This window comes from Ranitomeya imitator, chromosome 6 (genome assembly GCF_032444005.1).
Source record: "Ranitomeya imitator isolate aRanImi1 chromosome 6, aRanImi1.pri, whole genome shotgun sequence".
Taxonomy (NCBI): domain Eukaryota; kingdom Metazoa; phylum Chordata; class Amphibia; order Anura; family Dendrobatidae; genus Ranitomeya; species Ranitomeya imitator.
The window spans coordinates 206,675,367-206,696,485 of record NC_091287.1 but is presented as its reverse complement, the minus strand read 5'-3'; the positions used below and the strand labels follow the sequence as shown (position 1 = coordinate 206,696,485).

At 44.6% G+C, this 21,119-nt stretch overlaps 1 long non-coding RNA gene across 1 annotated transcript; it reads left to right on the top strand.

Moving 5' to 3' along the window:
- The first annotated feature begins 9,911 nt into the window (after positions 1-9,911).
- On the top strand, positions 9,912-19,018 carry LOC138642341 (uncharacterized). The gene is made up of 2 exons (XR_011314025.1): positions 9,912-10,400; positions 17,457-19,018. It is a non-coding gene; the product is annotated as an uncharacterized lncRNA (long non-coding RNA).
- Positions 19,019-21,119: the final 2,101 nt, after the last annotated feature.

Genomic DNA, 21,119 nt, shown 5'->3' with positions numbered 1-21,119 from the left:
ACCCAGATCTCCAAAACTCCTTGTTACAAGATCTACAAAAATTAATACAATCAAATGTGATTTCTCAGGTGCCGAAGTTAGAGGAAGGACGTGGTCATTATTCACGCCTTTTTCTAATAACCAAGCCGTCGGGGAAGAACAGAATTATCATAAATTTGAAACCCTTAAACGATTCTGTCCGATACAGGAGATTCAAAATGGAGACAGTCAAATCCGTGATTCCCCTCATCGGTCAGGGTTGGATGATGGCGACTGTGGACCTGAGGGAAGCGTATTACCATGTGCCAATCCATCCAGAGCACAGGAAATTCCTCAGGTTCGCAGTCTCCAAGGGTCACCAAATCAAACATTTTCAGTTCAATGTTCTCCCCTTCGGCATTTCTTCGGCCCCTCGGGTTTTCACAAAGATTATCGCGGAAGCGATAATCTTCATCCGTCAGCAGGGAATATGCATAGTCCCGTATCTAGACGACCTGCTTATCATGGCTCCATCTGCCTCCCGTCTGGAAACAGACGTATCAAAGTCCCTAGAGATATTACAAACCCTGGGTTGGATCCCAAATCTGGAGAAATCGGAGGTCCATCCCTCCACAAGAAGAAAATTCCTGGGGGTGCTACTGGACTCGGATGTAAGAACATCTTTCTACCCAAAGATCATCAAATCAACCTTGTCCGCAAGGTAACCAAATTCAGAGGCCAGCGTGCAGCGACCCTCAGAGAATCGATGTCTGTACTAGGGTCACTGACCGCATGTATACAATCGGTTTCCTGGGCCCAGGCTCACACACGAACTCTCCAGACTTATGTTCTCCTACATTCCAGGAGACGACAGACTCCATTGAATCAGAAGATTCTTCTCCCTGGCCATGTGAAATCGGCGCTAAAATGGTGGCTAGAGTATCAAAATCTCCAGAGAGGGGTCAGCTGGGACCACCTTCCCCTAAAAACACTCCGCTCAGATGCCAGCAAAAGAGGCTGGGGTGCGGTGGTAGAGGGTTTCCACTTTCAGGGACAATGGACATCGAACATCAGCAGCAGCTCCTCGAATCTAAGAGAATTGAAAGCTGTGGAGGAGGCCCTAAAGGCATCATCAGCACTGATCAAAAATCATCACGTTCATATTTACTCAGACAATATGACCACAGTGGCCTATCTACGACACCAGGGGGGGACAAAGTATGCCTCTCTAAAAGAAGTGGCCGCAAGAATATTTTTCTGGGCAGAGAGGAACCTTCTATCGGTCACAGCAGTACATCTGAGGGGATTGGACAACACTCAGGCGGATTTCCTCAGCAGGAAAGACGTTCATCCGGGAGAGTGGTCCCTAAACCAAGCAGTATTTCAGTCCCTAGCCAAAAAATGGGGTACTCCAGAGGTGGATTTATTCGCCAACAGGCAAAATGCGAAGGTGGAAACATTTTTCTCCCTTCATCACAAAGACAAGGCACAGGGAATAGATGCCTTTTCACACCAGTGGAAATTCAACCTTGCATATGCCTTTCCTCCCATTCCCATGCTGGCGAAAACCCTGCAAAAAATCAGGACAGACGAAGTGACCACAATCTTGGTTGCCCCATTGTGGCCCGGGAGGAGTTGGTACGGCGCCCTATTAGATATGGCCCTGGAAGGTCCCTGCCTTCTACCTCAAAAGACCGATCTCCTACACCAGGGTCCTCTACTACATCCGGACCTAAACAGACTGAACTTGGCTGCATGGCTACTGAAGCCACAATCTTAAAAGCTAAAGGACTCTCAGATGACGTAATCCAGACCCTTCAAAAAAGCAGAAAGGCAGTAACCAATGCCATCTACACTAAGGTCTGGAAAACATTTACGTCCTGGTGCTTCCCAGAAGTTCCAGACCCCTTCAATCCTGATATAGCAAGGATCTTACAATTTTTACAGAAGGGCTTGGATATAGGCCTTACCCCTAGCACACTCAAAGTACAAGTATCGGCCCTTAGTAGCTTTTTTGACTCAAATTTAGCCAATCACCGCTGGATCAAGCGATTTATGACAGCCGCATCCAGAATTCGTCCTACACTCCGTACTAGGGTACCCTCCTGGGACCTCAATACTGTACTTAACGCACTAACCCAGGATCCATTCGAACCCCTGGATGCCATATCCATAAAAAATTTAACTTTGAAAACAATCTTTCTAGTTGCAATCACTACGGCTAGACGTGTTGGTGAATTACAGGCCCTGTCAATACAGGAACCCTATTTAACGGTCACTGCGGATAGCATTGTACTAAAACTAGACCGGTCCTTTTTACCCAAGGTGGTCTCAAATTTCCACAGAGATCAGGACATTCTACTTCCTTCTTTTTGCCCAAACCCCTCCAACCCTAAAGAACAGGCCTTCCACACCTTGGATGTTCGCAGGGTGGTTCTATTTTACTTACAACAAACTGAAGCCTGGCGAATTGATCAAAATTTATTCATTCAGTTCTCCGGACGAAATAAGGGAAAGAAGGCGGCAAAAAACACCATCGCAAACTGGATCAAACAGTCTATTTGCTTGGCTTATTCATCGCAGGGACTGGATCCACCTGCCTCTCTGAAAGCACACTCTACCCGAGCAATGGCAACATCGTGGGCAGAGAGGGGGAATGCCTCAGCAGAGCAGATATGCAGAGCCGCCACCTTTTCGTCCATCCATACGTTCACCAGACATTACCGGCTAAATTTCAATAGGGATTTAAAGTTTGGCAGACGTGTTCTGCAGGCTGTAGTCCCTCCTTAGAGAAATTAGCTGTTGGTACTACTCCGAAGTGGCTGTCGTGGAAGGTGACTAGAGAAAATAGAATTATTCTTACCGTTAATTCGGTTTCTAGGAACCTTCCACGACAGCACTAATTTCCCTCCCTACCTGATATTCTTATTGGATGATTCCTGCACTTTTGTGGTAACTATACATGCTACTGTGTCCAGGAAAACACTGGCGGTGCAGGAAGGGGAGGGGTATTTAACCTCTTGTGTTCCTGTCCCCTATTAGGGCGGGGAAGACAACCTCCGAAGTGGCTGTCGTGGAAGGTTCCTAGAAACCGAATTAACGGTAAGAATAATTCTATTTTTTCCAGGATAACCTTGTATGTGGATTGATTCATACATCCTTCACAAAGAACAACCTGCCAAATTCCAGCCTTGCTGAAGCATCCCCAGATCATCACAGATCCTCCACCAAATTTCACAGTGGATGCAAGACACTGTGGCTTGTACGCCTCTCCAGGTCTCTGTCTAACCATTAGATGACTAGGTGAAAAATCAGACAAACTGAAAATTTTGCAGTGGTCTCTTAATTTTTGCCAGAGCTGTATATACAGAACAAAGAGAAATATTAATTAAAATCACAAAGGGAAGCCCAAAACCCAAAAAACAAATCCCAGTATAAAAGCTAAAAAAAGGAATTAAAACCGAAACTCTTGTTGAGGCCTTGTGGAGTGAGTGTGCCTAGATGCCTACTTTCGTATTGTGCCAAAAGTTTGCTCATATCTCCACCCCTTATTCCCAAATTCACTTGATCAATGCCCAAAGTGGTGAGACCCATAGGGTTACAATTATGGCATGTTTTAAAATGCCGGGGTAAGGTTTTGAGGAGGGGAAAATCCTCAACTATCTGTGCTTTTTCTATGCCCCTGACGTGTTCTCTTATTCTTACCTTGAGCTCATGAGTGGTGAGTCCAATGTAGGTCAGGTTACAGGGGCACTTATCATAATAGATCACCACCAGGAGGTGCAGTTTAGGTATTTCCTTATCTCAAAGCTTTTAGATTTATTTGAATTTTCAAAAGTTAGTGCCTTCCGTAAATTTAGACAGGCTTTACAGAAGCTACAATGAAAAAACCCTGTTGTGTTGACTTCTTCTTATGGTCCCGATGGATCATAATGGCTGTGGACAAATAGGTCTTTTAGATTCTGACTTTGTCTGGCAACCAAGGAAGGTGCAGGTGGAATCCCTTTATGCAAAATGGGATCCGTCATAAGGATTTCCCAGTGTTTGTTCAAGATGGTCCTCAAGTCGTTCCATTGACTATTGAATGGGGAAATAAATCGTACCTGTCCATTTGTGCCTGATTTATTGTACTGAGTTGGGTATATGAGGTTCTCTCTGGTGGTTTTTCTCGCTCTAAAGCAGAGGTGTCAAACTGCATTCCTCAAGGGCCGCAAACAGGTCATGTTTTCAGGATTTCCTTGTATTGCACAGGTGATAATTTAATCACCTGCACAGAATGATTCCAGCACCTTGTGCAATACAAGGAAATCCTGAAAACATGACCTGTTTGCGGCCCTTGAGGAATGCAGTTTGACACCTCTGCTCTAAAGTATCCTTGTCTGATAGATTTTTTACTATAACCCCTATTGGTAAATCTTTGTGCCAAGTCTACTGCTTGGCTCTCAAAGGTGGCATCCTCAGAGCATATTCTTCGAACCCGAAGGAATTAGCCACTGGGAATGCCCCTTATAGTGGTCAGGGCTGATGTAGCGTGTAGGAACAAATTGTTTGCAGTGAGTTTTCTATATAGGTCAGTAGTGACCCTCCCTTTCTCCGAGATTGCTATTTTGACGTCAAGGAACTCAAGTTTCCTCCCGTATTTGAAAGTGAGCTTAATATTTAAGGAGTTGTTATTTAATTTGTCCAAGCTCTTCTGTTGTCCCTTCCCATACAAACCAAATATCGTTGATATATTGCATCTACTGTGCGCCTCATATATGGCTTTGTTATTTGTTTGTTTGGGGTGCTATCCTTTTTTGGAGGATTCTTGCCTTGTCTTTTTAGCAATATTTTATCTTTTATTCTTCATCAATAAAACATTTATTTTAATTTTATTTCTGAGTTGGATTCACTTTTTCTCTAGTGGCAAACAAGCACAATACACCTTATAGATATAATTATTTTGAAGTGTCTAAAAGCTATTTATTGGGACATGTAGAAAATAAACTCTATGCAGATGTAGTCCTTATTCAAATTTTAGCTCCAACATTTTAAAGCAAAAACATATTTATAAAAATACATTTTTTCTTGTATCTTTACAAATGAACTATGTATTTCCTAAAAGAAAAAAATATTGTAATATAATAATGTTATATAAATTTGGGTAATAACCCAAAATAATAATGTGACTCAGTGGTTGATAATGTTGCCATGCAGCACTGGGATAATTTCAAAAAGAGTAGCATCCACATGGAGATTGTATGTGTCATGGGTTTACGGCGACAGAGAGAAGCCAGAAGACCGCAGTATCTGATTTCTCGGATGGATTGTCCCCTGACCATGTCTTCATCCAAATATTTTGGTGGGCTGCACTGGATAAAGAATTATTCCTTGCTGTGAATCTGACCAATTCTGCGGATGAATCTGCCATAAACTCTGTTGCTATTTTCTTTAATGAAAGGGAAGCTAAGATGTCCTCCATACAGGTCATGTTACTTCAATGCTCCTCTAGCTGCCCGATCCACAAGAAAATGTATCTTGCCACTGAGGTAGCAGCTATGTTAGTTTTCATTATTGCTGCTGATGCCTCCTGGGCTCTTTTCAAAGGTTGTCAGCCTATCTATCCATTGGCTCCATAAGGCTTAACCCCTTCATGTCCTTGAGATTTTCCGTTTTTTCGTGTTCGTTTTTCGCTCCCCTCCTTCCCAGAGCGAAAAAAGCAAATAAGAATAAATCTAATTGGACATATCCAACAAATCCCACCAATATTAGAAGAACATAGCTAAAGTAGGAATTAAAACATAACCTTTAATGTGTGTAGGGTAAAAAATATAAACAACAAAAAAATAGTGTCACCCCAAAAAAATAGAATGGTACTAAATGATGTGGCCTGTATGGAAAAACACCATTTATGGGTGGTATGAATAAAATATTAGTATGGGCAACCGTTGCACATACGAAGTGTGCTGTCCCACACTCCCAAGATACCTCTAGTTTGTAACTAAAGCACATGTATAGTGCAAAAAATTAACCAGGTTACCTTGTTTGTATAAATATTAGCTGGTATCAAAAAAAGTGAAATCAGGGGGAGGGAGTAAAGCAGATAAGGTGGATGTCATATCTAACCAAAGTATATTAATAAAGGAACAATCTCACCAATTGCCATAGACGGGTTAGGTGAAGCCCACCGTTCGCTGGAGTGGAGAAATCCATGGATCAGCAACGTCGGGAGACAATGCCCTGTCAATCCCTGAGGGGCTATCAATGAACCTAAAATCCCGAGCTCCCGCCCTTACAAGGGCAGTCCACAACTACCCCTGAGTAATATCATGCCCTGCACTCTCCCTGTTAGAATGTCCCGACGCGTTTCTTCGCAAGCCGAATCATCAGGGGACTAGCTTGCCTAGGAGATAAAGTGCACGAGTGCTAAAGAGAAGGACATAAGGGGCGTGGCCTAGCAGGCGATGTGAACAGACGTGCAACAGAGCTCTCCCGCTTCATTATCTCTGTATTAACCCCTTAGAGGCGCCGCCGAATGCCAATCATACACTCAGGAGTGCACAGAGTCCCGGGGAGCGAGGTGCGACCCGAAGGAACGGAATCTTATCTGAGGATGACGCGCAGGAGACAGAAGGAGCCGACAGCTGCGGGAAGCTCCCAGGCCCAAGATGGCGCAGAGACTGCAGAGGAGGCGGCGAGGACAGGCGCTGCTTATCAGAGGAGGATGGATGTGCTCGCTAAGTTGGAGCGATTTGCCAGGTCAGAGGAGGCTGGAAGTGTGGAGTCTGGAGCAGCTGGTGCCCCCGGAGAACAGCAGGAAGGAGGGGCTCAGCTACAGTGCAGTGGGTCAGACCACGGATCTCCTACCAGGGCCGCAGGAGCTGTTCTGTCTGCACAGTCTGACATGCCAGAAATGGAGGAGCCGACTCTGAAGGACATATTTTCAGTGGTGATGTACTGTAAGTCTGCCCTGGGGGCGCTAAACCTTCGAGCGGATGAATTAAAGGGAGAGATGGTCGCTTTAAACTATGCGTAAAGTTGAAAAGAGAGTGGAAGTGGTGGAAGAAAGGGTTGGGAGTGCAGAAGATCGGATTGGTGAATTGTTAAACAGGGAAAAAAAGTATATTCAACGTATTGCTGATCTGGAGTTTAAGACTGATGACCTTGAAAACCGATCCCGCAGGAGCAACCTAAGGATTGTGGGGGTCCCAGAAAAGGCAGAAGGGAGCAACCCCACGGCTTATATTGAGGCATGGCTAAAAAACGCTGTGGGTGGAGATGGCCTCACTAAGATGTTTGCCGTTGAAAGAGCGCACCGTGTGCCCACCAGACCCCTCCCCCCCGGCTCGGCCCCAAGAGTTATCTTGGCTAAAATTCTGAACTATCAGGACCGAGACATTTTGTTGAGGAAAGCCAGGAATTGTGATGAGCTGACCATTGATGGTAATCGGGTCTCCCTTTATCCGGATTACTCTGCGACAGTCCAAAAGCTTCGGATGAATTTTGGAGAGGTCAAGAGGAGGTTGCGAGACTTAGATGTCCGTTATTCAATGATTTACCCAGCTAAATTAAGGGTGTTGGTTCTGTATCGGGTGCATTTTTTCCAAAATCCAGAGGAGGCGTCACAATGGCTGGATCTCAATACTAAGCATATCAGAACGGGGCAGACCCACTGAAACTGATTTAAGTGCTACTGAGGCAATTGTTAACCCTTCACTGTTATGTTTGGTTTGATAGTTAACTGGTACTTATGCTGGGACTTTATGGTATATTGATATCATCAGGTTGTGTTCGGCGGCGCAACGGAATTTGCATTTTGGCTATAGTGGGTGGGGGAGCTGAAGGAACGCAGAGTTTGTATCGTTAGGCTGTGAAACAGCGTTACCAGATCTCAAATTGAGAGGGAGAGTTTATTTTGATATTCTAAAGGTACCGTCACACATAACGATATCGTTAACGATATCGTTGCTTTTTGTGACGTAGCAACGATATCGTTAAGGAAATCGTTATGTGTGACAGCGACCAACGATCAGGCCCCTGCTGGGAGATCGTTGGTCGCTGAGGAAAGTCCAGAACTTTATTTCGTCGCTGGATCTCCCGCTGACATCGCTGGATCGGCGTGTTTGACGCCGATCCAGAGATGTCTTCACTGGTAACCAGGGTAAACATCGGGTTACTAAGCGCAGGGCCGCGCTTAGTTACCCGATGTTTACCCTGGTTACCAGCGTAAACGTTAACAAAACAAACACTACATACTTACTTTCAGTTGTCTGTCCCCGGCGCAGTGCTTCTCTGCACTCCTCCTGCATCCTGTGTCAGCGCCGGCCAGCCAGAAAGCACAGCGGTGACATCACCGCTCTGCTTTCCAGCTGACCGGCGCTGACAGTGCAGAGGAAAGCAGAGCGCCGGAGGACAGACAGCTGAAGGTACGTATGTAGTGTTTGTTTTTTTAACGTTTATGGTAAACATTGGGGTAACTAAGCACGGCCCTGCGCTTAGTAACCCGATCTTTACCCTGGTTACCGGGGACCTCGGGATCGTTGGTCGCTGGAGAGCTGTCTGTGTGACAGCTCTCCAGCGACCAAACAGCGACGCTGCAGCGATCGGGATCGTTGTCGGTATCGCTGCAGCGTCACTTAGTGTGACGGTACCCTAAGAGTATATATAACATAGAAGTCTAGCACTCAACTTCAGTAACTGCAGTTCACTTATTGTGGACTTGTTGTTTTGTACTGTCTTGTTTTTTGCTCATTTGTCCAGTTTATCAGTATGGATCTATTTAGCTAAACTGGAAGCTTTGGGCAGCAGAGTTTGCCCTCCACACCTTTAGTTAGGTGTGGAGATTTTTGCATTTCTCTGCGGTGGACTTTTTCTAGTTTTTTCTACTGACCGCACAGAGCTCTTTTCTGTACTTTCCTTTTTAGCTAGAAGTGGCCTCCTGTGCTCAATCTTGTTTCATACTACGGATGTCATTTCCTTCTCCTCTCACAGTCATTACATGTGGGGGGCTGTCTTTCCTTTGGGGATTTTCTCTGAGGCAAGATAGTTTTCCTGCTTCTATCTTTAGGGGTAGTTAGCTCTTAGGCTGTGACGAGTTGCCTAGGGAGCATTAGGAGCAATCCACGGCTGCTTCTAGTTGTGTGTTGAGCTTAGGGTCTGCGGTCAGTATAGATACCACCTGCTCAGAGCTAGTCTCATGTCGCTCCATAATCACCAGACCATAACACCTCCCCACCCATTGTAGCTTATAGAAACAATGAATGAGATCAAGCTCCCTAAGGTCTCAACCCAAACTACCACCCCCTCCCTCCTTCTCCCCCCATCCCCAATTCCCAGCTGAAATAACTCTCTATCTCTCCCTTGTCTTAAGCCCAACCAACTCCTCTCTACTCTTAGGGTACCTACACGTGGAGAGAAAACACCGTGTGCACAGCTACAAAACCGGTGCTAAGACTTAGGTTCCTAAACCATCAATATATATATATATAACATAGAAGTCTAGCACTCAACTTCAGTAACCGTAGAAACGATTTTATTAGTAGCACAAGAAACGTTTCAGTCCCTTGGGACTTTCATCAGTCACTACAACAACATAAAAAAAGGAATTTAACAAAAAAAGAAGTACATCCTGTACAAAAATAACTAAAGCATATACAAAAGAGATACAAATAAACAGACAAGGTAAACTTGAAGTTTTAGGTCATAACTAGAGGCAACGCATATATCGTTTGTGGATGTGTAAAAGAGGAAATGATATCAAATAACCCAGCTGGGTGTCGATATGATAGAAGAACGTGACTAAGCCCGGGGACGGGACAAAGCAGATAGATAGGAACAAGGATAAACATATCGTGCCTATGAGGGCCAATCAGGAAAGTGGAACGGAGCTGAGTCAGATAGAAAACAACCAGGCAGGGTGTAAGTACAATGAGTAATTGTGAAAGAGCCAGTGGGCTGAGCAGAGAAAATGGGTACAATGAACAGGTAGAGAAGATGGACACACATACCGTGCCTATATACCGGTTGATCCGGTCCTGTATTTCAGTTTTCTCTAGCGAGCTATCTTTGATAACTCAGAAAAAATCAAAACGTTAGAAGCTCAGTTATCCACAACTGGCACACCTGAAGAACTTAACTCCTTGAAAACTGAAATACAGGACCGGATCAACCGCCATAAAAGAGACATTGAAACTAGAAAACGAAACAAGTTCGCAAGGGACACGGAGGACTATAGGAACAACCGAGTTTATCGATGGCAGGACAATTCTTGGCGCACCAGCACGCGAGGAACTCAGCCCATCTCATCAGATGTCTCCACCTCGGGCTCGGACCACGAACAAGGATCCTCCTCCTCTATTCTTCCTCCTTCTTTTTTAGGCCCACGCCGTTACCCCAGAAGAAAACCCGACGGGGACAGGGATCCAAGAAGAAACCAGGAGCCAGGCCGGACTACCAGATCGAAGGTACGGACAATTTGGTGATCAACATTTCTTCCAGAACTCTTAGTGTGGCTGAACATTCCCTATTACAAAAGGGACTTTCATTTTGTCCATCTTATCGTTGTCGGACATTTGATCTTGACATGGACCTCCAGCGTTTCTTCCGCCAAATTAGATTGAAAGCGTATTTTGCCACAACACCAGCCTTTAGTGAAAGGGTCACTGATGTTAGCAATCCCAGAGTTCTATCCTCTTCCTCCCTGGGATTACGCCCCAAAAGTCACTTCAGGCCCCCACAGTCCTCTCATGCCGTGGAAACTTTTATTGGTTTCATACAGGACTCTTTCTCCATTTTTAAGGATAATGTGGTGAAGGGTACCCTCTTCTATCCACCCAATCTTTCGGCGGAGGAGAGACATTCCCTCAATAATCTACAGGACGATAAGTCTATTATTATCAAGCCCACCGACAAGGGTGGAGCATTGGTTATAATGGACAAAACCATGTACCTATCTGAAATTACACGCCAGCTTAGTGATACATCTATCTACAAAGTACTGGATAGGGATCCATCACACCAGGTTCATCATGAGATTGAGGTTATTTTACGTAAATACATGAGCCTCGGGTTTTAGACAAAAAAAGTGTGAATTCTTGACAAGCCCCAACCCGATTATACCAGTTTTGTACACGTTACCTAAAATCCACAAAAATCTAGAGAACCCTCCTGGTAGGCCAATCGTGGCCTCCACCGATTCCCTTTTATCTCCTGTAGCTAGGTATCTTGAGAAGATACTAACGCCACTCATAAAGAAATCTAGGTCCTTCCTCCTCGATTCAGGCTCTTTCCTCCACCTGATCCGAGAAATACATCAGATACCCCCTGACGCACTCTTGGTGACCTTAGACGTTAGGGATTTGTATACCTCTATTCCACACACAGAGGGTATCGATTCCGCACGCCGTCTCTTGGAGAGCGCAGAGATGGATCCTGATCAAGTGTCACTCTGTACCGACCTGTTGAAATTAATTCTAACTTCTAATTTTTTCTTGTTTCAAGAGACTTTTTATTTACAGGTAAGGGGGACAGCTATGGGTCCCCACGCAGCGCCTCCGTACGCAAACGCGTACATGATAGATTTTGAAGAAAGCACTATCTATAAGAACTCCCTCTTCCAGGATCATGTCATCCTTTGGAAGAGATATATCGACGATGTGTTTTGCATTTGGCAGGGGTCCCCAGAAACTCTTAAGGCTTTTTTCGCTTTCCTTAACGTCTCTTGGCGAGGTATCGAATTCACCATCAACACCAGTCCCGACAGTATCAACTTTCTAGACACACTAGTCATCAAAAACACAGATGGCCTCTTGAGCACTGATCTATATTTCAAAAGTACGGACCGTAATGGTCTGCTACACTTTGATAGCCTACATCCTCCCTCAACTAAGAGATCCATCCCATGTGCACAATACCAAAGGGTACAAAGGATCGTATCCAACACTGAGACTAGAGAGTCACGCATTGAGAGTATGACGAGGAAATTTCAGGCTAGGGGCTATCCCCTTCCCCTGTTAGAAAATTCTCGAACTATATCCAACACCCCTAAGAGAGACAATACGAGACGTATCCCATTTGTACATGGGTTCCATCCGTCCATATATGTTTTACATAAAGCCATACGGAAACATTGGCCCCTGCTCTCTACAGCCTATCCCGATATCCCGGAATTTAAACAACCTTTCCTACCCTGTTTTAAACGGGCCCCCAACCTGAGAGACACCCTGGTCAAAGCAGATATAGGCCCTAGTACTGTCACAAGACAACTCTTTCTCAATGCTCCAAGAAGAGGTACCTTCCCGTGCTTACATTGTGCACAATGCAACAATGTTCTCAAAGGTGGTACCATCACACATCCACGCTCGGGTAAGGAATTCAAAATCCATGGTTTTTTCACTTGCAACTCGTCATATGTGGTCTATGTTTTAAAGTGCCCTTGCGGCTTACTTTATGTAGGTGAAACATCTCAATCCATTCATGATAGGGTGTCGAAACATAAGTCCACGATCCGTTGCAATAACCTCCTTCTCCCAATACCTCATCATTTTGCAGCTGCGGGACACAATATCTCCCAGTTAAAATTCCTCATTCTAGAACAGGTACCACTACCACGTCGGGGTGGTAACAGGATCCTCACCCTTAACCCCTCTGTGACCTTAGACGTACTATCCCGTCGAGGTGCCCTGGGCTTATCTGACCCTGGACGGGATAGTACGTCATAGCCGATCGGCCGCGCTCACGGGGGGAGCGCGGCCGATCACGGCCGGGTGTCAGCTGCTTATCGCAGCTGACATCCGGCACTATGTGCCAGGAGCGGTCACGGACCGCCCCCGGCACATTAACCCCTGGCACACCGCGATCAAAGATGATCGCGATGTGCCGGCGGTGCAGGGAAGCACCGCGCAGGGAGGGGGCTCCCTGCGGGCTTCCCTGAGCCCCCCGCAGCAACGCGATGTGATCGCGTTGCTGCGAGGGTCTCCTCACCTCCCTCCCTGCTCGAGCCCCGGATCCAAGATGGCCGCGGATCCGGGTCCTGCAGGGAGGGAGGTGGCTTCACAGAGCCTGCTCAGAGCAGGCACTGTGAAGCAGCCTGCACTCCTATCAGATCAGTGATCTGACAGAGTGCTGTGCAAACTGTCAGATCACTGATCTGTGATGTCCCCCCCTGGGACAAAGTAAAAAAGTTAAAAAAAATTTTTCCAAATGTGTAAAAAAAATAAAAAAAAATATTCCAAAATAATGAAAAAAAAAAAAAATATTATTCCCATAAATACATTTCTTCATCTAAATAAAAAAAAAAAAACAATAAAAGTACACATATTTAGTATCGCCGCGTCCGTAACGGCCCGACCTATAAAACTGGCCCACTAGTTAACCCCTTCAGTAAACACCGTAAGAAAAAAAAAAAAAAAAACGAGGCAAAAAACAACGCTTTATTATCATACCGCCGAACAAAAAGTGGAATAACACGCGATCAAAAGGACAGATATAAATAACCATGGTACCGCTGAAAGCGTCATATTGTCCCGCAAAAAAAGAGCCGCCATACAGCATCATCAGCAAAAAAATAAAAAAGTTATAGTCCTGAGAATAAAGCGATGCAAAAATAATTATTTTTTCTGTAAAATAGTTTTTATCGTATAAAAGCACCAAACCATAAAAAAATGATATAAATGAGGTATCGCTGTAATCGTACTGACCCGAAGAATAAAACTGATTTATCAATTTTACCAAACGCGGAACGGTATAAACGCCTCCCCCAATAGAAATTCATGAATAGCTGGCTTTTGGTCATTCTTCCTCACAAAAATCGGAATAAAAAGCGATAAAAAAATGTCACGTGCCCAAAAATGTTTTCAATAAAAACGTCAACTCGTCCCGCAAAAAACAAGACCTCACCTGACTCTGTGGACCAAAATATGGAAAAATTATAGCTCTCAAAATGTGGTATTGCAAAAATATTTTTTGCAATAAAAAGGGTCTTTCAGTGTGTGACGGCTGCCAATCATAAAAATCCGCTAAAAAACTCGCTATAAAAGTAAATCAAACCCCCCTTCATCACCCCCTTAGTTAGGGAAAAATAAAAAAATGTATTTATTTCCATTTTCCCATTAGGGCTAGGGTTAGGGCTAGGGTTAGGGCTAGGGCTAGGGTTAGGGCTAGGGTTAGGGCTAGGGTTAGGGTTAGGGTTAGGGCTAGGGTTAGGGCTAGGGTTAGGGCTAGGGTTAGGGTTAGGGCTAGGGTTAGGGCTAGGGTTAGGGCTAGGGTTAGGGCTAGGGCTAGGGTTAGGGCTAGGGTTAGGGCTAGGGTTAGGGCTAGGGTTAGGGCTAGGATTAGGGTTAGGGTTAGGGTTGGGGCTACAGTTAGGGTTGGGGCTAAAGTTAGGGTTTAGATTACATTTACAGTTGGGAATAGGGTTGGGATTAGGGTTAGGGGTGTGTCAGGGTTAGAGGTGTGGTTAGGGTTACCGTTGGAATTAGGGTTAGGGGTGTGTTTAGATTAGGGTTTCAGTTATAATTGGGGGGTTTCCACTGTTTCGGCACATCAGGGGCTCTCCAAACACGACATGGCGTCCGATCTCAATTCCAGCCAATTCTGCGTTGAAAAAGTAAAACAGTGCTCCTTCCCTTCCGAGCTCTCCTGTGTGCCCAAACAGGGGTTTACCCCAACATATGGGGTATCAGCGTACTCAGGACAAATTGGACAACAACTTTTGTGGACCAATTTCTCCTGTTACCCTTGGGAAAATACAAAACTGGGGGCTAAAAAATAATTTTTGTGGGAAAACAAAAAGATTTTTTATTTTCACGGCTCTGCGTTATAAACTGTAGTGAAACACTTGGGGGTTCAAAGTTCTCACAACACATCTAGATAAGTTCATTGAGGGGTCTAGTTTCCAATATGGGGTCACTTGTGGGGGGTTTCTACTGTTTAGGTACATTAGGGGCTCTGCAAACGCAATGTGACGCCTGCAGACCAATCCATCTAAGTCTGCATTCCAAATGATGCTCCTTCCCTTCCGAGCCCTCCCATGCGCCCAAACGGTGGTTCCCCCCCACATATCGGGTATCAGCGTACTCAGGACAAATTGGACAACAACATTTAGGGTCCAATTTCTCCTGCTAACCTTGGAAAAATACAAAACTGGGGGCTAAAATATAATTTTTGTGGAAAAAAAAATATTTTTTATTTGCATGGCTCTGCGTTATAAACTGTAGTGAAATACTTGGGGGTTCAAAGCTCTCACAACACATCAAGATGAGTTCCTTAGGGGGTCTACTTTCCAAAATGGTGTCACTTGTGGGGGGTTTCTACTGTTTAGGTACATTAGGGGCTCTGCAAACGCAATGTGACGCCTGCAGACCATTCCATCTAAGTCTGCATTCCAAATGGCGCTCCTTCCCTTCCGAACCCTCCCATGCGCCCAAACGGTGGTTCCCCCCCACATATGGGGTATCAGCGTACTCAGGACAAATTGGACAACAACTTTTGTGGTCCAATTTCTCCTGTTACCCTAGGGAAAATACAAAACTGGGGGCTAAAAAATAATTTTTGTGGGAAAAAAATTTTGTTTTATTTTTATGGCTCTGCATTATAAACTTCTGTGAAGCCCTTGGTGGGTCAAAGTGCTCACCACACATCCAGATAAGTTCCTTAGGGGGTCTACTTTCCAAAATGGTGTCACTTGTGGGGGTTTTCAATGTTTAGGCACATCAGTGGCTCTCCAAACGCAACATGGCGTCCCATCTCAATTCCTGTCAATTTTGCATTGAAAAGTCAAACGGCGCTCCTTCCCTTCCGAGCTCTCCCATGCGCCCAAACAGTGGTTTACTGCCACATATGGGGTATCAGCGTACTCGGGACAAATTGGACAACAACTTTTGAGGTCCAATTTCTTCTCTTACCCTTGGAAAAATAAAAAATTGGGGGCAAAAATATAATTTTTGTGAAAAAATATGATTTTTTATTTTTACGGTTCTGCATTATAAACTTCTGTGAAGCACTTGGTGGGTCAAAGTGCTCACCACACCTCTAGATAAGTTCCTTAGGGGGTCTACTTTCCAAAATGGTGTCACTTGTGGGGGGTTTCAATGTTTAGGCACATCAGTGGCTCTCCAAACGCAACATGGCGTCCCATCTCAATTTCTGTCAATTTTGCATTGAAAAGTCAAACTGCGCTCCTTCCCTTCCGAGCTCTCCCATGCACCCAAACAGTGGTTTACTGCCACATATGGAGTATCAGCGTACTCAGGACAAATTGGACAACAACTTTTGAGGTCCAATTTCTTCTCTTACCCTTGGAAAAATAAAAAATTGGGGGCAAAAATATAATTTTTGTGAAAAAATATGATTTTTTATTTTTACGGTTCTGCATTATAAACTTCTGTGAAGCACTTGGTGGGTCAAAGTGCTCACCACACCTCTAGATAAGTTCCTTAGGGGGTCTACTTTCCAAAATGGTGTCACTTGTGGGGGGTTTCAATGTTTAGGCACATCAGTGGCTCTCCAAACGCAACATGGCGTCCCATCTCAATTCCTGTCAATTTTGCATTGAAAAGTCAAATAGCGCTCCTTCCCTTCCGAGCTCTCCCATGCGCCCAAACAGTGGTTTACTGCCACATATGGGGTATCAGCGTACTCAGGACAAATTGGACAACAACTTTTTGGGTCCAATTTCTCCTGTTACCCTTGGTAAAATAAAACAAATTGGAGCTGAAGTAAATTTTTTGTGTAAAAAAGTTAAATGTTCATTTTTATTTAAACATTCCAAAAATTCCTATTAAACACCTGAAGGGTTAATAAACTTCTTGAATGTGGTTTTGAGCACCTTGAGGGGTGCAGTTTTTAGAATAGTGTCACACTTGGGCATTTTCTATCATATAGACCCCTCAAAATGACTTCAAATGAGACGTGGTCCCTAAAAAAAAATGGTGTTGTAAAAATGAGAAATTGCTGGTCAACTTTTAACCCTTATAACTCCCTAACAAAAAAAAAAATTGGTTCCAAAATTATGCTGATGTAAAGGAGACATGTGGGAAATGTTACTTATTAAGTATTTTGTGTGACATATCTCTGTGATTTAATTGCATAAAAATTCAAAGTTTGAAAATTGCGAAATTTTCAAAATTTTCGCCAAATTTCCGTTTTTTTCACAAATAAACGCAGGTACTATCAAAGAAATTTTACCACTATCATGAAGTACAATATGTCACGAGAAAACAATGTCAGAATCACCAGGATCCGTTGAAGCGTTTCGGAGTTATAACCTCATAAAGGGACAGTGGTCAGAATTGTAAAAATTGGCCTGGTCATTAACGTGCAAACCACCCTTGGGGGTAAAGGGGTTAAAAGACGGGAGGCATATTGGATCCACACACTTGATACGTTAACACCTAAGGGCCTTAATAGAGAATATGAGCTGTCAGCCTTTACTTAATGTGTTTACTCTGCCTATTGTGATACGGATCTATGTTTTTTGCATTTTGTACCTTATCATTAATACGTGTTTTTATTCTCTTTAGAATCGTCTCTATTAATTTGATGGGCACACCATACCTTTCACCTGATTTGTTTCTGCCATCCGATACCTACTGGAGGATTACTCATCACGGCTCCTTCTAGGCACCATTAGTTCACCTATCTTACGGCTACAGTTTTTGTACCCACAGCTGCTATGTGCATTTTTGTGCTTTTTGTTTTCTTCTTTACAGGCACTACTCCTCTCGTCAGCACTACTATTAATATTGTCCATCTCAACATAATGGTCGTTCTACTCACATTCTTCTGTTCTTGTCTCTCCCCCCCTATCTTATGTGGTCCTTCTGTTCCTTCTCCGTCCCTCCTCCTACATATAACCCCTCCCATATTATATATCCCCGCCTATCATCTGCTTCCTCTGTTCGGATACCCTCTCCACTCCATTAGGCCTCTGATACTGTATGCGCTGGTTACTGATGTGGAGCGCACACTCTGGTGAACCGCATCACCATCTTCTTCCGCTCCACATCTGACTGCGCGACGTCACTTCCGGTCACGGGTCCCCGCCCCCTTGCTTTCGGCGCCGGTTTTTGGCGCTATTTAGATCGGCGTCCTCCTCTACCACACAGAGTTGCGGTGGACGCCGTGTCTAGAGGTGGTTCGTCTTCCCCTCCCCATCCAGCATCTTCAGGTAATCTTTCTCTGCTCCACCAGTATACCTCTCTCCCTGGTCCATACTGATGCCTTCTCCCCTTGTTCTCCTCCAGCTTTGCGGGTGTCCTACCCCACAGGTGGCCATTCCCCACCACTTTCCCTGTGCTCTCAAGGTACCATTATCAGTCATATCCATTTTGTACCTCTCTTCCTTATCCTTACACGTATGTTATATTCACTTCTGTGTCTTTTCTACAGCCTTTTTTCTTATTCTATCCACGCTATTAGGGCGTTCTACCTATGTAAGTATTAGGGGTTTTTTTCCCCGGTTTCCCCATACCCTGCCGTCATCTGGCTCTCATATGCCTTTTTGCTCCCCTCTCATTTTAGGCGCCATAGTCAGCTACATCTTTTTCAGCTTATTCCTACTGGCCCTATTGGCCTTTATAGGCACGGTATGTGTGTCCATCTTCTCTACCTGTTCATTGTACCCATTTTCTCTGCTCAGCCCACTGGCTCTTTCACAATTACTCATTGTACTTACACCCTGCCTGGTTGTTTTCTATCTGACTCAGCTCCGTTCCACTTTCCTGATTGGCCCTCATAGGCACGATATGTTTATCCTTGTTCCTATCTATCTGCTTTGTCCAGTCCCCGGGCTTAGTCACGTTCTTCTATCATATTGACACCCAGCTGGGTTATTTGCTATCATTTCCTCTTTTACACATCCACAAACGATATATGCGTTGCCTCTAGTTATGACCTAAAACTTCAACTTTACCTTGTCTGTTTATTTGTATCTCTTTTGTATATACTTTAGTTATTTTTGTACAGGATGTACTTCTTTTTTTGTTAAATTCCTTTTTTTATGTTGTTGTAGTGACTGATGAAAGTCCCAAGGGACTGAAACGTTTCTTGTGCTACTAATAAAATCGTTTCTACGGTTACTGAAGTTGAGTGCTAGACTTCTATGTTATATATATATATATTGATGGTTTAGGAACCTAAGTCTTAGCACCGGTTTTGTAGCTGTGCACACGGTGTTTTCTCTCCACGTGTAGGTACCCTAAGAGTAGAGAGGAGTTGGTTGGGCTTAAGACAAGGGAGAGATAGAGAGTTATTTCAGCTGGGAATTGGGGATGGGGGGAGAAGGAGGGAGGGGGTGGTAGTTTGGGTTGAGACCTTAGGGAGCTTGATCTCATTCATTGTTTCTATAAGCTACAATGGGTGGGGAGGTGTTATGGTCTGGTGATTATGGAGCGACATGAGACTAGCTCTGAGCAGGTGGTATCTATACTGACCGCAGACCCTAAGCTCAACACACAACTAGAAGCAGCCGTGGATTGCTCCTAATGCTCCCTAGGCAACTCGTCACAGCCTAAGAGCTAACTACCCCTAAAGATAGAAGCAGGAAAACTATCTTGCCTCAGAGAAAATCCCCAAAGGAAAGACAGCCCCCCACATGTAATGACTGTGAGAGGAGAAGGAAATGACATCCGTAGTATGAAACAAGATTGAGCACAGGAGGCCACTTCTAGCTAAAAAGGAAAGTACAGAAAAGAGCTCTGTGCGGTCAGTAGAAAAAACTAGAAAAAGTCCACCGCAGAGAAATGCAAAAATCTCCACACCTAACTAAAGGTGTGGAGGGCAAACTCTGCTGCCCAAAGCTTCCAGTTTAGCTAAATAGATCCATACTGATAAACTGGACAAATGAGCAAAAAACAAGACAGTACAAAACAACAAGTCCTTAATAAGTGAACTGCAAAGGACATGGAAGGACTTAGCTTTGCAGAACTTGGTCAGAGTGTCAGAACAATCCAAAGAGCAATGACTCCAGGCAGAGACAATTGACAACTGGCAGTGAATGAGGGCAAAGGCCAGACTAATATAGCCGAGCCCAAAAGACAATCAAAGGAAACAGCTGAGAAGCTAAATCCAAGAAGCAGTCATACCACTAAAGACCACAGGAGGAGCCCAAGAGCAGAACTCACAAAAATACTACTTACAACCAAGAACGGAATTCACAACAGTACCCCCCCCCCTTGAGGAGGGGTCACCGAACCCTCACCAGAGCCCCCAGGCTGATCAGGATGAGCCAAATGAAAAGCACGAACCAACTCGGCGGCATGAACATCGGAGGCAACAACCCAAGAATTATCCTCCTGGCCATAACCCTTCCACTTGACAAGATACTGAAGCTTCCGCCTTGAAAAACGAGAATCCAAAATTTTCTCAACCACATATTCCAACTCCCCCCCAACCAACACCGGGGCAGGAGGATCAACAGATGGAACAACGGGCTTCACATATCTCCGCAACAAAGATCTATGGAAAACATTGTGGATGGAAAAAGAAGCTGGAAGGGCCAAACGAAAAGACACAGGATTGATAATCTCAGAAATCTTATAAGGACCAATAAACCAAGGCTTGAACTTAGGGGAAGAAACCTTCATAGGGACATGACGAGAGGATAACCAGACCAAATCCCCCACACGAAGCCGAGGACCAACACACCGACGGCGGTTAGCAAAACGCTGAGCCCTTTCCTGGGACAACGTCAAATTGTCCACCACATGAGTCCAAATCCGCTGCAACCTGTCCACCACAGAATCCACACCAGGACAATCAGAAGGCTCAACCTGCCCTGAAGAAAAACGAGGATGGAAACCAAAATTACAAAAGAAAGGCGAAACCAAAGTAGCCGAACTGGCCCGATTATTAAGGGCAAACTCGGCCAACGGCAAAAAAGTCACCCAATCATCCTGATCAGCAGACACAAAGCATCTCAAATAGGTTTCCAAGGTTTGATTAGCTCGCTCAGTTTGGCCATTTGTCTGAGGATGGAACGCCGAAGAAAAAGACAAATCAATACCCATCCTAGCACAAAAGGCCTGCCAAAACCTGGAAACAATCTGGGAACCTCTATCAGACACAATATTCTCCGTAATGCCATGCAAACGAACCACATGTTGAAAAAACAATGGAACCAAATCAGAGGAGGAAGGCAATTTAGGCAAAGGTACCAAATGAACCATTTTAGAGAACCGGTCACA